General features: G+C 46.1%; 2 long non-coding RNA genes across 2 annotated transcripts; one reads left to right on the top strand and one right to left on the bottom strand.

Annotated features, from left to right (window-relative positions):
• Window positions 1–2,571: 2,571 nt before the first annotated feature.
• LOC309334416 lies at window positions 2,572–6,391 on the bottom strand. The gene is made up of 3 exons (XR_014153085.1): window positions 6,159–6,391; window positions 3,811–3,930; window positions 2,572–3,012 (listed from the first exon to the last, which is right to left on the bottom strand). It is a non-coding gene; the product is annotated as an uncharacterized lncRNA (long non-coding RNA).
• A 3,842-nt stretch (window positions 6,392–10,233) lies between these two features.
• On the top strand, window positions 10,234–14,071 carry LOC309337409. The gene is made up of 3 exons (XR_014154267.1): window positions 10,234–10,372; window positions 13,123–13,242; window positions 13,456–14,071. It is a non-coding gene; the product is annotated as an uncharacterized lncRNA (long non-coding RNA).
• Window positions 14,072–14,401: the final 330 nt, after the last annotated feature.

The following is a 14,401-nucleotide window of genomic DNA, read 5'->3' as shown; positions in this document are numbered from 1 at the left end:
GAAACCTGATTCCAAGCCCTCAGTCACATGATGAAATGTATCCCCCTGGAAATCCTTTGAATCAATAATACCTGCAAGCAGTAGGAAAAACATGAGTTTTCTAAGTTTACTTATAATTCTCCAGTCAAACTCTAGCATGCCAAGGTACAGAAAGGATCCCGGATAAGTCCATGTGATACAGACCACCTGGCTGAGGTATCTCAAGTCAGGGGCCAGTTTGGGCCCTCTGGCCAGTGGCATCCCAATTGCAATGCTTCACCTAATGTCATGGGAAATTTCCATTCATTCTTGAGGATAAATGGGGGTCTTGGTTGCTGTACCTGGGAACAGTGGTAGCAAAAACCTGCCTTTCAGCACAGACCCCCGTTTCCCCTGCTGTCTCTGATGGGGACCTTGCCATGAGCGGATCCTTCTATTACCATCACACATCTTTCGCTAGATTCTAACAGTAACCCAGATACTTTTCTTTCTCTTCCCAGTGGTAACTAACCATGTGTTACGCTACTACAAACGATGCGGCTTCTATGACAGCGGGTGCAAAACTCGAAAGGTCTACCATGCTGTAAAGCAATTGCATGAGCTCCACTGCTGTAATGACAGAGACCACTGCCTTTGAATGCAGTCTAAGGAAGATGCTGTATTAAAAGAACTCTGATGTGAACAAAGGGCTGTGCGTTACGTTGCTGTGTGGGGATGTCTATGTGAGTGGTCTCTGTGTGGGCCCAGTGGCATGCAGTGGTTTTGGCAGGCAAGTGGATGAGCATGCTTTTTTAAAATAAAAAAATTCTGTGCCACATTTCAGCATTCTTGGAGGCCAGGGAGGAGGGGAGCTTCTCACAGCTGGAGGAGAAGACTCCCTGGCTTCTTCAGCAGTCCCTTGATCACCACTGCCGTCCTTTGCTTCAGCCTTGGAGTCTGAACTGCTCCCTGTCACAGGCTCTTCCTGCTCACTAAAGCCTGTTGCCCCTTTAGCTTCCGACACCTCCTCTCACCAATCTTCTCCCTTTGACCTCTGTGTCCCACCACCAATCCCCGGCTCTGAGCCTTCCTCCTCTGGGGGTTCCCCCAGCTGGAGCCTCCCCACCCCTGCTGACAGCCCTCTTCATTACCACCTTGGGGAAGGGGCACTCTTCACAGTGACATAGCACTAACCTCATTGCTCTAGGAAACTTCTTGCCCTCAGTTCATTGAACCGTTTCCCCTAACACACTCTGCCCATATTGTAGTGTGCTTTGTTTTCCCTTGTATTTTCAGGATACTTCTAACTTTTAGCAATCTGAATGCCACAGGTAGCTAAATTCAAGGTGCTGCTCTCCCATGAAGGGATTAATCTATGCCAGCTCCCCACCCTTTCAGTGTTTCCCGATGCTGGTGACAGCTTGCAACAGCCTCCTGTGCGTTTCCGAGCACAATTCAAAGTATTGGTGCTAACCTTTAAAGCCCTAAACGGCCTCGGTCCAGTATACCTAAAGGAGCATCTCCACCTCCATCGTTCTGCCCGGACACTAAGGTCCAGCATCAAGGGCCTTCTGGCGGTTCCCTCGCTGTGAGAAGCCAAGTTACAGGGAACCAGGCAGAGGGCCTTCTTGGTAGCGGCATCCGCCCTGTGGAACACCCTCTGATCAGATGTCAAAAAGAAAAACAACTACCAGATTTTTAGAAGACATCTGAAGGCAGCTCTGTTTAGGAAAGCTTTTAATGTTTAATAGGTTATTGTATTTTAATATTCCGTTGGAAGCCGCCCAGAGTGGCTGGAGAAACCCAGCCAGATAGGCAGGGTATGAATAAATAATAATAATAATAATTAATTATTATTATGCAATGCGCCATCTTCTTCCTGGTGTCGTGCCCCAATGAAGAGCTGCCACGACGACTGCCTCCACCACCAACACCACATAAGCATATAGAGTTTTATTATTGCAATACGCTTTATGCTGGTTTTCCTATACAACATCAACGAACAGAAACAAGGGAAACATTTATTCCTTCAGAGAAAGAGAGAGGAGAGACTGCGAACCCTGCGCTGCCCCCAAATTTGTTCCAGGCGGCTGAGGGAACCCCTAGAACGTATGCAATGGTCACATAGGAGGGAGCTTTTTGCAAAAGCAGAAGTCCTTGTCCTGGCAGGACACTTATTTACTTAGCACCACCTCAGATACAACTCACAAGAGCACATCTGAACCTACATTTGTGTATAGACCCAACAAAAATTGGGGTTGCCATTGTCAGCTTCGCCTTTGAGCCAGTGCCACCAACTGGGCTCAACCACTTCAGCCCCGACTGAGCCAGGCGAGCTGGGGTAGCATTTCCAGAGACCTTCTGCACAGGAACAGGTCTAAGTGCTGTGGACTCACAACTCACTTCCAGAAAACAGCAGAGTACAGCAGAGCATAAATCACTCGGACGACAGCGCTGAATAATATCTTCTTTTATTCTCTACAGCTCCTGTACTATTCAAACTATATGCAAAGCTTTATGGAGATGCTGGACAGCACAGAGATAACACTCAGTCTCTCCCTCTTTGAAGTGAGGCTGGAGTGGAATAAGTAGCGAGCAAAAGTCTGCCCCCTCCTCTCTGGAACATCAGCAGTTTCTTGCAGTGGGAGGGGTGAAATATCCTCAGCCGTATGTCTGGAATTTCCTGGACATTGCCAGGATTCAACTGTTGGAAATAGTGCCTGGGTGGAAATCGCTGAAATGTCCGTGAAAATCAGGACCCATGGCAACCTGTGTTGGAAGTGTAGCTTCTGGCGAATTTCCTTAAAAATAGCAAAGAAAGAAAGAAAGAAAGAAAGAAAGAAAGAAAGAAAGAAAGGGAAAAGCTTTTGTGTCCGGATCATCTTCACTATACACTTCAGTTGACCATTCCATGAGGCATCAAACACCCATTTTCATCACAGCAGGCAAAAGCATAGATTTCTTTTCTGTCGTCGCTCAGGAATTTGCGCCTGCACATCTTTGTGGCTTTGGAAATGCAGTTCCTACGTATATGTTTTATGGTATCTGTTTCGACTGTGGAGACAAAGGTCAAATGAACGTGCAGGATACATCCTCGGTACAAGTAGAATGCTAAGCCAGGCTGGTCCACCCATGAGGCAAGGGGAGGTAACCGCCTCAGGCGGCAGGATCCACGGGGGCAGCAGAACTGGCCTCCATCACCCATCACTGCTGCCACAGTGCCAATGACAGCTGCAGCATGCACTTTGAAGGCCACATATGGCTCCTTCTTGGCAGCTCCCAGCACCATACTGCCTCCACTCTCAGTAATTAGGAGGTACTGCTGGTCTCCTCCCACCACCACAGGTAAAGGACCCCTGGATGGTTAAGTCCAGTCCAAGATGACTATGGGGTTGTGGCGCTCATCTCGCTTTCAGGCCGAGGGAGACGGTGTTTGTCCACAGACAGCTTTCCAGGTCATGTGGCCAGCAGGACTAAACCGCTTCTGGTGCAATGGGACACTGACTGAAACCAGAGCATATGGAAACACTGTTTATCTTCCTGCCACAGCGGTACCTATTTATCTACTTGCACTGGTGTGCTTTCAAACTGCTAGGTTGGCAGGAGCTGGGACAGAGCAACGGGAGCTCACCCCGTCACAGGGATTCAAATCGCCGACCTTCTGATCGGCAAGCCCAGGAGGCTCAGTGGTTTAGACCACAGTGCCACCCACCCCAGCAATAATTCAAAACATACAAAAAGTCAGAATGGTGGACTGAAATTAAAACAACAGCTGGAGAGCCAAAGCTTCTCCACAGCTGTTTTAGGGGTTGGAGCAGAGACAATGGCAAGCACCCTCGACAGAATCCTTACCATCAATAGTTATTAACTGCAAGCAATATCCATCCCTCATTGTGCAATTGCTTCTTCTAGGCCAGCACTGCATGCTCACCTCTGGCACCAGTTTGCAGACCTGGCAGTTGATTGCTACTGCTGTAAAAGAAATGCCTCATTTCAGCTCTTCCTGGCAAGCAACCTGCCTAGGTGAGAAGGGTCTAAGAAGAGTTCTGCTGTGCCAGAAGAGCAGCCCCAGACATCCACCAAGCTCACCGTCTCGCTTTTTGCAGCAACAAACTGGGTGCTTCCCAGAACCCTCCCACAAATTTATTGGCAACATTTCTGCCCTGCCCATTCAGGGGCTGATAGCAGACCTTGGGGAAAATTCTAAGCCCCTTGAATGGGAGCTGAGCTATAAAAGCGAATCCCAGTTTCCAAAGCACATGTGTCTTCTTCAATTTGGGGGGTATGTGAAAGGGAAATAGCTAGCTAAGGGGAAGAAGTGTGCTAAAAGTGGGTTTTTTGAAAGGGACGAGAATATAGTGCCATTTTATCTATATCTATATCTATCTATCATCTATCATCTATCTATCATCTATCTACATCTGTCTGTCTGTCTGTCTATCTATCTATCTATCTATCTATCTATCTATCTATCTATCTATCTATCTATCCATCCATCCACAGTGGTACCTTGGTTCAAACTTAATCCGTTCCGGAAGTCCGTTCCAAAACCAAAGCATTCCAAAACCAAGGCGTGCTTTCCCATAGAAAGTGATGCAAAATGGGTTAATCCTTTCCAGACTTTTAAAAACAATTTAACTCTCTATGAGCCATAAAATGAAAGCAATAAACAATATACTGCAGTCACACACACAATCAATCAATCAATCAGTAGCTGAACTGGGTTCCACACAGTCACAAAAAAAAGGGGCCACAAAAACAAAAAGGCAAAATAAATAGCAAAAACAGACAGACCTCAGCATAACACTCAAAATGGAAGTGTGGCACTCAAATCGGAGCACGTTCGGCTTCCGGGAAAAGTTCGCAAACCAGGTTTGCAGTGTTTGGATTCCAAGTTGTTTGAGTACCAAGGCGTTTGAGAACCAAGGTACCACTGTATATGATTTATATACTGTGCTGCATCATTAGAACTCAGGGCGGTCCACAGAATAAAAACATCAAGTGCCGTGGTGGGATTTGTGATAGGGGGTGGGAGGGAAGTAGGGTTTATCAGAAGGGGATGGAGAAAAGGGAAAGCATAATTAGCAAGGATACAAAATCATGGGGTGGGGTGGAGGTGGGGCTAATAGCCATGCACCAATGGGGTCATGGGAGTCAAGGAGTGTCCTGAATAGGAAAATAGTGGGATGGAGTGTACCAAAGACGAAATCCCTGAGGTGGGGGGAAAGAGAGAGAGAGAGAGAAGGAAAATGGAGTATACATAGGAGATCAGTCATGGGCAGGTGGGAAAACACAGTGGGGGAGGAAAAGGCACTCTGCATATGTTCAGAGGAGCCTCTTTTGCATGCAGGGAGCCTCGCAAGGTGTCTTGGGCAAGAGGTCGGCAGAAAAGGAGTAGGGAGGGAAAGGCATAGTGAAAACCCAGGTACAAAGGAGGCTGCAGAACAGGAGGAGCTGGATGCTTGAGAATTGTGTGCAAAATTAAGTGTGCATGGTTTAAAACTGCAAGCTTGCTTCAAATTTTAGTTTAAAGAAACCATGTTGGACCTGATCCACTAAAACATGGCATGTTTTTAACACTGGGAGCCGGCCAGAGCGGCTGGGGAAACTCAGCCAGATGGGCAGGATATAAATAATAAATTATTGTTATTGTTATTGTTATTGGGCAGCAATACTAAGCAGATTGCTTCATCAGCACACAGATTTCTACTTGAACCTTTGAAAGGTCTCTTCCTCTTTCCCCCCCTCCCTCCCACCTCCAGGGAACCACAAAATCTGTTTCAGAGCTTTCTCCAAACTCTCCGGAGCAGGTTCTGTTGAAGATGTCAGTGGCCCACCCTGGGACCTTACTGTAATCAATAAAAATACGTTACTAACAGGAAGAATAAAAGGCTCGAATAATAGTTGGAACAATCCCCACCAGTTGGAGGTCTCCTCCTCCCTTCCATACCCAACGTATCACTGTGCTCTCCTAGAGAGAACCTCCTGCAAGGGACCATGTTATCAGGAGGCCCGTTCCACACCATTTAGGTCTTTGGTGTGTTGTGACACCTGCCTACTCTTTGGAGTTCCCTCTGCTGTTGCCACCTCTGCTGTCATTTCAGCTCCTGCTGACTTGATGAAAAGGTATTTTTCCCCTCAAAAAAGGATTCCGAGCACTGGTGTTGTAACTCCCCTCCTTTCTCATAAGCGGGACTTACCTCCTGGCCCAAAGCAGAGAGCAACGCAGGCAGCAAGTAGCCAAAGCTGAGCCAAGTGGTGGCCTCTGGGTCTGCAGGGTGAAGCCATAAGACATTGTCCAGCCTGTTGGCATGGAGGAGAAACTGACCTGACCTCTTGCTGTTGTGGAGTCTGTTTTGGAGCTCACACCCCTGGACCTATGCTGCTCCTGGCAATACAGCCCGGCTTCACCACCACCACCACCACCCGCAGCCGGACACCTGGAGGTCTCCTCCTACCTCTGCCAGTTATCCTATCCCGGCTGGGGAGGTGTTGCCAGGAGATTTGGCCAGATAAGGGGAGGGACCACCCTGCCCACACAATAGCCGGCAGAACTTACCTGGGAATCTTCAGTCAGCTCCAGAGCTTCTCCTCCCCTGCCCTCCCTCAGTTAAGCCTTCTTTTGCAGGTTAACCTCTTCTTCATAAGTCAAAAGCATCTGTCAAAAGCTTATACTTAATTCTTGGGGTTTTTTCCTTGCCAGACAAATTTTGAAAGTCTCTTTTGCTATATATTGAATTGTCCTGTTCCACTGATAATCGGGATTGTTTGGGGGGAAAATAACATTCTTGGTAGCACGCTCATTTTTATAGCAGAAATTCTTCCCATAAATGATAATTTCATTCTTCCCCAAATTTCCAAATATCTTTTGACTTCATTCCACACTTTTTCATAATTATCCTTATACAGATTTATATTTTTAGATGTGAGCCAGACTCCCAGATATTTTACTCTCTTTTTTTGCTATCATCATTCCTGTTTTCTGTTGCAGTTCCCCTTTTTCCTTACTATCCATATTCCTAGTTAATAATTTTGTTTTGGATTTATTGAGTATAAAACCCGCTAATTGCCCATATACTTCTATTCTCTCCAGTGCTTCCACTGCGCTGGATATCGGTTGTTCTAATGTCAGTACTAGATCATCAGCAAAGGCCTTTAATTTATATTCTTTTGAACCAATACCAATCCCCTTCATTTCCTTAGTTGCTTCTAACGTCCTTGTCAGGACCTCAAGGACTGTTATAATGGTGACAACGGGCACCCCTGTCTAGTTCCTTTTGTAGTCTCAATCTTGTCGGTCAATGTTCTATTGACTGATAACTTAGCATATTGTTCAGAGTAAATAGCCTGAATACCATTAAGAAACATTGGACCCATATCCATAAGTTCTAAATTTCTTTTCATAAAATACCAAGACACATTATCAAATGCCTTCTCAGCATCTATAAATATCAAAGCTGCTTGTTTATCTTTCCTGGAACCCAAATATTCAATTAAATCAATTATATTTCTAACATTATCTTATCCCAGGTAAGAATCCCATCTGAGCGATAGCTTTATATTTATATTTACCACATTTGTCTCCCAAAATAAAATCTAACGCGTGCACCTTCTGTGTGTACACATTACCAGCCTGTTCTGGATCAAAGTCATGCTGCAAGATTCCATCTTCTTATCTGGCCTCCTCAAGTGTTCTGTTCTGTTATTATCATCCCACATTTCAAGCATTAGATCTACAAAGCAGAGCAATCAGTATGCAGCGACTGCAGTGAATGGGAGCTTTTAGGCTTTTTTTAAAACACACACACACAACTACATCATAACCCAAGCACAGAATTTCCTTGTGCCTTGAAGAGTATCCAGTGATGAGGCTCAATGGTTACAAATGACAGAGCTGAGATGACCATTCGGTAGACCAGAAACAAAATGTTCGGCTTCCCTTGTGCCATCTGTGAAGACTGTTCAAACAGAACTGGATTCATTTTACCCATGCTCACCATGAGCTGATCTGGTACTGCACACAACCCAGCTGCAATCCTACACAATGCGGGTGACTAAGCCCCACTGATTTCTGAGTAAACAAGCATAGGGTTGCAGTGCAGATCTAAATCACTTATACAAACATACAAGTTGAGCTCAGGTGGATCACGCCAAAGGCCTGTGCAGTCCACCATCCTGCTCACTCCCTGCCCATGGGCAGCCCACAAGTGGGGCATAATTGCACTCTCTCACTTGCGATCCTTCCTTCAACACCTCAGAGGAAGATGAGGGGGAAAGCTGGGAAATAATGGAAGAGGAGGAGAACAGTTCGCTGACATGTTATCACTAGAAACCATTCCAGACCCAGCGGCAGAGGGACCCTCATCCCTCAGTGCTTTACTGAGTCCTAAACAGTCTCCCTCATACACTTAACAGTGTAGGATGAACCCACAAACAGTGACAACTTTACATTTACCACATTCACCTCACAAAACAAAATGCAGTGTGTGCACCTTCTGTGTACATGTGACCACTCTGTCCTGGATCAAATTCGTGCATCCGTCTCTGAATATTCTGTTTCGTCATTTATCTTTCCACATGTCAAGCATTAGTTCTGGAACACAGAGCAATCCATATGCAGCAAGTGCAGTAAACCTTTGGGAGGTTGTTGCTTTTTTGAGATGAATCACATCACTACCCAAGCACATAACTTCCCTGAGCCTTGAAGAGTATCATAGAGATGAGGCTCAGTGGTTGCAAAGGGCAGAGCTGAGATGGCCATTTGATAGAGCTAAAAGCCAAATGTTCAGCTTCCTTGGTAATAATTGAGCCACCTGTGTATACAGCTCACTGGGTTTCTTTTACACATGCTGTGCTTGCTAAAGGCTGATCTGATAAGAGAGAGAGAACAACATGATATTCCCCATGATATTCTTGTAAAGAAGCTGGTAAAAAGTGGATTTGTAACTGGCTGACTGACCGAACCCAAAGGGTGCTCATCAATGGTTCCTCTTCATCCTGGAGAAGAGTGACTAGTGGGGTGCTACAGGGTTCTGTCTTGGGCCCGGTCTTATTCAACATCTTTATCAATGACTTGGATGATGGACTCAAGGGCATCCTGATCAAATTTGCAGATGACACCAAACTGGGAGGGGTGGCTAACACCCCAGAGGACAGGATCACACTTCAAAACGACCTTGACAGATTAGAGAACTGGGCCAAAACAAACAAGATGAATTTTAACAGGGAGAAATGTAAAGTATTGCACTTGGGCAAAAAAAATGAGAGGCACAAATACAAGATGGGTGACACCTGGCTTGAGAACAGTACATGTGAAAAGGATCTAGGAGTCTTGGTTGACCACAAACTTGACATGAGCCAACAGTGTGACGCGGCAGCTAAAAAAGCCAATGCAATTCTGGGCTGCATCAATAGGAGTATAGCATCTAGATCAAGGGAAGTAATAGTGCCACTGTATTCTGCTCTGGTCAGACCTCACCTGGAGTACTGTGTCCAGTTCTGGGCACCACAGTTCAAGAAGGACATTGACAAACTGGAACGTGTCCAGAGGAGGGCAACCAAAATGGTCAAAGGCCTGGAAATGATGCCTTATGAGGAACGGCTAAGGGAGCTGGGTATGTTTAGCCTGGAGAAGAGGAGGTTAAGGGGTGATATGATAGCCATGTTCAAATATATAAAAGGATGTCACATAGAGGAGGGAGAAAGGTTGTTTTCTGCTGCTCCAGAGAAGCGGACACGGAGCAATGGTTCCAAACTACAAGAAAGAAGATTCCACCTAAACATTAGGAAGAACTTCTTGACAGTAAGAGCTGTTTGACAGTGGAATTTGCTGCCAAGGAGTGTGGTGGAGTCTCCTTCTTTGGAGGTCTTTAAGCAGAGGCTTGACAACCATATGTCAGGAGTGCTCTGATGGTGTTTCCTGCTTGGCAGGGGGTTGGACTCAATGGCCCTTGTGGTCTCTTCCAACTCTATGATTCTATGATTCTATGATTCTATGAACAACACAGATATACTATATAATCTGCCACATGTAGAACTGGGATGGATTAACCTCGTTCGTCATCTCGGTCAGACGTTTACCTGTCCTAAAGCGCCATTGTGTGTTACTGCAGCTATCAAGCCCAGGTTGATCAGGTGACCTGAGAGAAGCCAATAAGGCTTCATCTGGACTTATATAATAGATGGCTCTTTCCAGGCTCCTCCACTCAACCGAGCTGCCCAGCTGCCAGGGTGGTAGAAACCTGACTGCCCACAGAAGAAAAACAGGCGCCCCAGTGGCACAATCTCATATTCTCTCTGTTCATACCAAAGGGCTATAAAATGGGTTACGGCTTCATCCTGGAGATTCAAGAGCCTCGTATGGCTCCAGCTTGGCTGCTTGCTGTCTGCGTTATGCTCTGCCTCATGCCAGGAGGTAAGTCACATAGGTGCCAACTCGAAGGGTCCCAGGTCCCTTCGGCCCCCAATAAAATATTTGCAGGGACTGGGGGGGGGGTCCAAAGTTGATGGGCATTGCTGCCTTTCTTGCTTTTCCACATTTGGACCTCATTTCCCAACAAGGCCTGTAAAGAAGAAGAAGAAGAGTTTGGATTTGATATCCCACTTTATCACTACCCGAAGGAGTCTCAAAGCAGCTAACATTCTCCTTTCCCTTCCTCCCCCACAACAAACACTCTGTGAGGTGAGTGAGGCTGAGAAACTTCAGAGAAGTGTGACTGGCCCAAGGTCACCCAGCAGCTGCATGTGGAGGAGCAGGGAAGCGAACCTGGTTCACCAGATTACGAGTCAACCACTCTTAACCACTACACCATGCTGGCTCTGTGAAAGGGTTGCTGGATGGCATAGGAGCTGGGATTGGTCAAAAGCCTCTAATATCGTTTCTTATGGCCTTTGCGATTGAAGCTAGAAGGGGTAGCTGTGCAGTGGAGGGGCATGGAGCAAGCAGAGGAAACCATAGCCCTTCAACTTCCAAACAAGAAGAAGCATGTGAGATTTGTGTTCTCTGGCTACTTCTGCAGTGTGAGTGTGTGTTTGTGTGTGTGTGTGTGTGTGTGTTGCATGGTCTGTCCACCATAAGATGCATAGATTGCTTAATCAAAAGAGGAAAATCCCTAAGTAGTTTTCATCTAACGATATGTGTGTGCACACATATATAGAAAGACCAACAAAAATTAGTCTTCCCGTTTCTATATATGCATAAAGACCAATAAAATTAGTAATATTTCAAACAAGTGAAGACATAATAAAAGTATGCGTCTGGATAGGTTTGCTGCAAGAAATATGGTTTTAACAGGTGTCTGAAACAGGTGGCCACACTAGAAGATAGGTTCCTTTCAGATCTGGAATGAAGATACATCTTTTTCATCCCCTGCCCCGTGATGTGGCATTTGGTACATTCCCTTCCACTGATTCTCTATCGGAGACACTTCTCCCCACAGTTTCCCTTTGGGTATATGGCTGTTAGCCCCTGCTCCATGATTTTGCATCCAACATTCCCTTTTCTCCTTCCCCTACTGATAAACCCTCCTTCTCTCCTACCCCACCATGAATCCCACAACCACATTTGTTCTGATTTAACGTGGCACAATCTGCTTTCCTCCCTGTTTCAAGGAGCCCATTCTCAAGGAAATCGCTTTTAGTACCCTCCTGCTCTAAATCCCAGCAAGCAGGTGCAGTGTCCAGGAGACCCCAGAGGGCGACCCCCACCATTTCTCCCCCAGGCAGACCAGCAGCGCAACCTATTCCCCAAGAGGCCAGTCTTTCTTTGGCGATCACTCGTAGTTGAGTAAGATTGTCTTCCATAAACACGGTTTTAAAAGTGAGTCTGTAAGTGACAGTGGAGGCCAAGTCTGGATCCACAGGACCTTCCATAGTGGGGACATAGGTTTCTGGGTGGCAGCTGATCACAGTGAGGGTTTGCCAAACGTGCCTTCCTCTTAGCTCGTTTCTCCTTCTCTCCCTGAGTTCGAACGTCTTCGAAGCCCACAACACCTTTGGTAAAGGCTGTTCTCCATTTGGGGCACTCGCAGGCCAGTGTTTCCCAATTGTGTGTGTTTATACTACATTTTTAAGGATTTACCTTGGCAGAGTCTTTAAACTTCTTTTGTTGACCACCAGCATTACGCTTTCCATTCTTAAGTTCAGAATAGAGTAGTTGCTTTGGAAGACGATCATCAGGCATCCGCACAACATGACCGGTTCAACGAAGTTGATGTTGAAGAATCATTGCTCCAACACTGGTGATTTTTGCTTCTTCCAGTACGCTGGCATTAGTTTGCCAAGAGAATGCTATAGAGGCGGCATTGAGGGTGGGCTTCTGAGCTCCAAGGAGGCACTGCTGTTCTGGCAGCGGCAGCAGTACTGAACAATGCATTCTTTGAAGGCCAGATCTGCTGCCCTTGTGGCTCCTGCCGCCTGAGGTCATCTCACCTTGCCTCATGGGTGGATAGGCACTACCACCATCCTCCCAAACTCTTCCTTTCCCTCTCAGACCATGTCTATCTGTGTTGACATTTCAGGGTGGAAATAAATATGTTGGAGAAACATCTGGCTAGTGGCTACAAAAACACATACAAGATGCTGAGCTCGGTGGATGTTTGGGACCTTTCATCTGGCAGAAGAAAACTCTTCTTATATCTTTCCCACGTGTCTGGGACTAGCAGAGGAGGAATGGTGGAGACCGCCTCCCCAGGCTGACCCTTCCAGGGAGGAGGAAGTAGAAGACGGTTTAGATTTACAACAGGGGTTTGAGGGAGGTTGTAGCTCAAAGGCAGATGAGGGGAGAAGCTGGGAGAGCCAGAACAGCACCCAGCCGTCATTGGAAAGCATTCCAGATCCTCTGTCTCCCAGAAGCAGGTGAGCCTTAAAAGTAGGAGAGCAAAGAGCTCTAAGACAGAGGGCACATAGCAGCACCAGCAGAGGAAACGGATGGGGAAGTGGGAGAGACAGGGCGGGTGGAGATTCACTCGGGACAACGCCATTATCCAAGAGGCTGCATTCTACAGCCTCTCTCTCTAAAGATTGAAATAAAAAAGGATGGTAAGAAACTTTCCCTTGTCTTTATACTTTCCTGGGCAACCAGCCGGGGGCTGCTGACAGCATCCTGACACCACATTAGGGATGTTGTCTGCAAGGAAGAGTTACAACAATGTGTCTCTTTTGCAGCAGAAGCCATAACATGCCACCACTGCAGAATTACTAATCCAGACTCCGAGAAGATGTGCTGGCCTCCATTTACCTGCACAATCCCTGATGGATACTGCTTGACCATATTAATTTACGAAGGTAAGGATTATTTTGTGGGTACTTACAATCCCTCTGGACATTCCAGGATCAAATCAGAAAATGGGATGGCTTCTGCAATTCCGGGACTGTTACTTGAAAATTGGGGCACTTGGAGGATATGTTATTTCCCGAAAAGAGACTAGTGGCTACACTTCACACTTTGCTTGTACTGAGGACATATCCTGTCCTTTCACCTATCCTTTTCCTCCCCAGCCCACCCAGGAGGTGCCTTGAAAAATGTAGATAAGAGGTGCATATCCAAAAAAACAAAGCTATGTGGAATCGAACAGATGAGTACGGACAAAAAACTACGCCGTGACTTTGTCTGCTGTGATGAAAATGACAAGTGTTTGATGCCTGGAAGAAAACCAGCATAAAAGGAAGAGGACTTGCATCTCCGATTTCCCCCCCACACCTTTGACATTTAAATTATAGATATTGTCAGGAACTGCTGCTCATGCCCCATGTGATAACCCACATAGCTATGTCTTCTTCTTGTAGAGCCTTCTGGCTCCGGCTGACTCCACCCACCCAGGCTCCCCATTGGCTCCTCCTGGGCAGGAAGTGGCTTAAGGCTGGTGTTGTAATGCAGGTGTCTCCTGCAACATGTTTACTATCATAATTAGCTTTATTATTCCCTTTCTAGAAATACATGTAGCCAAAAAAACCAAACATATACCCTCAACCCCCCCCCCCAAGAAACATTCCATGAATCTGCTGTACAATCATGTAAATGATATAGTCAAAAAAAATGCTTGTAAGTAGTTTAGAATTGCTTATATCTGTCAGGTGTCTTCCACTCTCTTCGTAGATTCTCCCAGAGTAAGCCATGCTCAAAGATGCTATGCTCCTTTTCCATAAGGGCAATATTTCATATTCTGTCTCACCATCCCTTTAAAGTTAGTAGCTGTTCACAATATTGTGTTGTTATGTTTCTAGCTGCAGACATGGCAACGATTAGCAGGTCCTTGAAAAATAAATTCCTACTGTCATCTATAAACAGATTTAATAAAGCCAGCTCCTGCAGCATATTCTTGATGCAATAATAGTGCATGTTGTTGTTGTTTAGTCATTTAGTCGTGTCCGACTCTTCATGACCCCATGGACCAGAGCATGCCAGGCACTCCTGTCTTCCACTGCCTCCCACAGTTTGTTAGTA

Source organism: Podarcis erhardii (genome assembly GCF_964252035.2).
Source record: "Podarcis erhardii genome assembly, chromosome: 2".
In the NCBI taxonomy this organism is placed as follows: Eukaryota; Metazoa; Chordata; class Lepidosauria; order Squamata; family Lacertidae; genus Podarcis; species Podarcis erhardii.
Note: the sequence above shows the minus strand (reverse complement) of the source record. Positions and strands in the feature narration are given on the sequence as shown.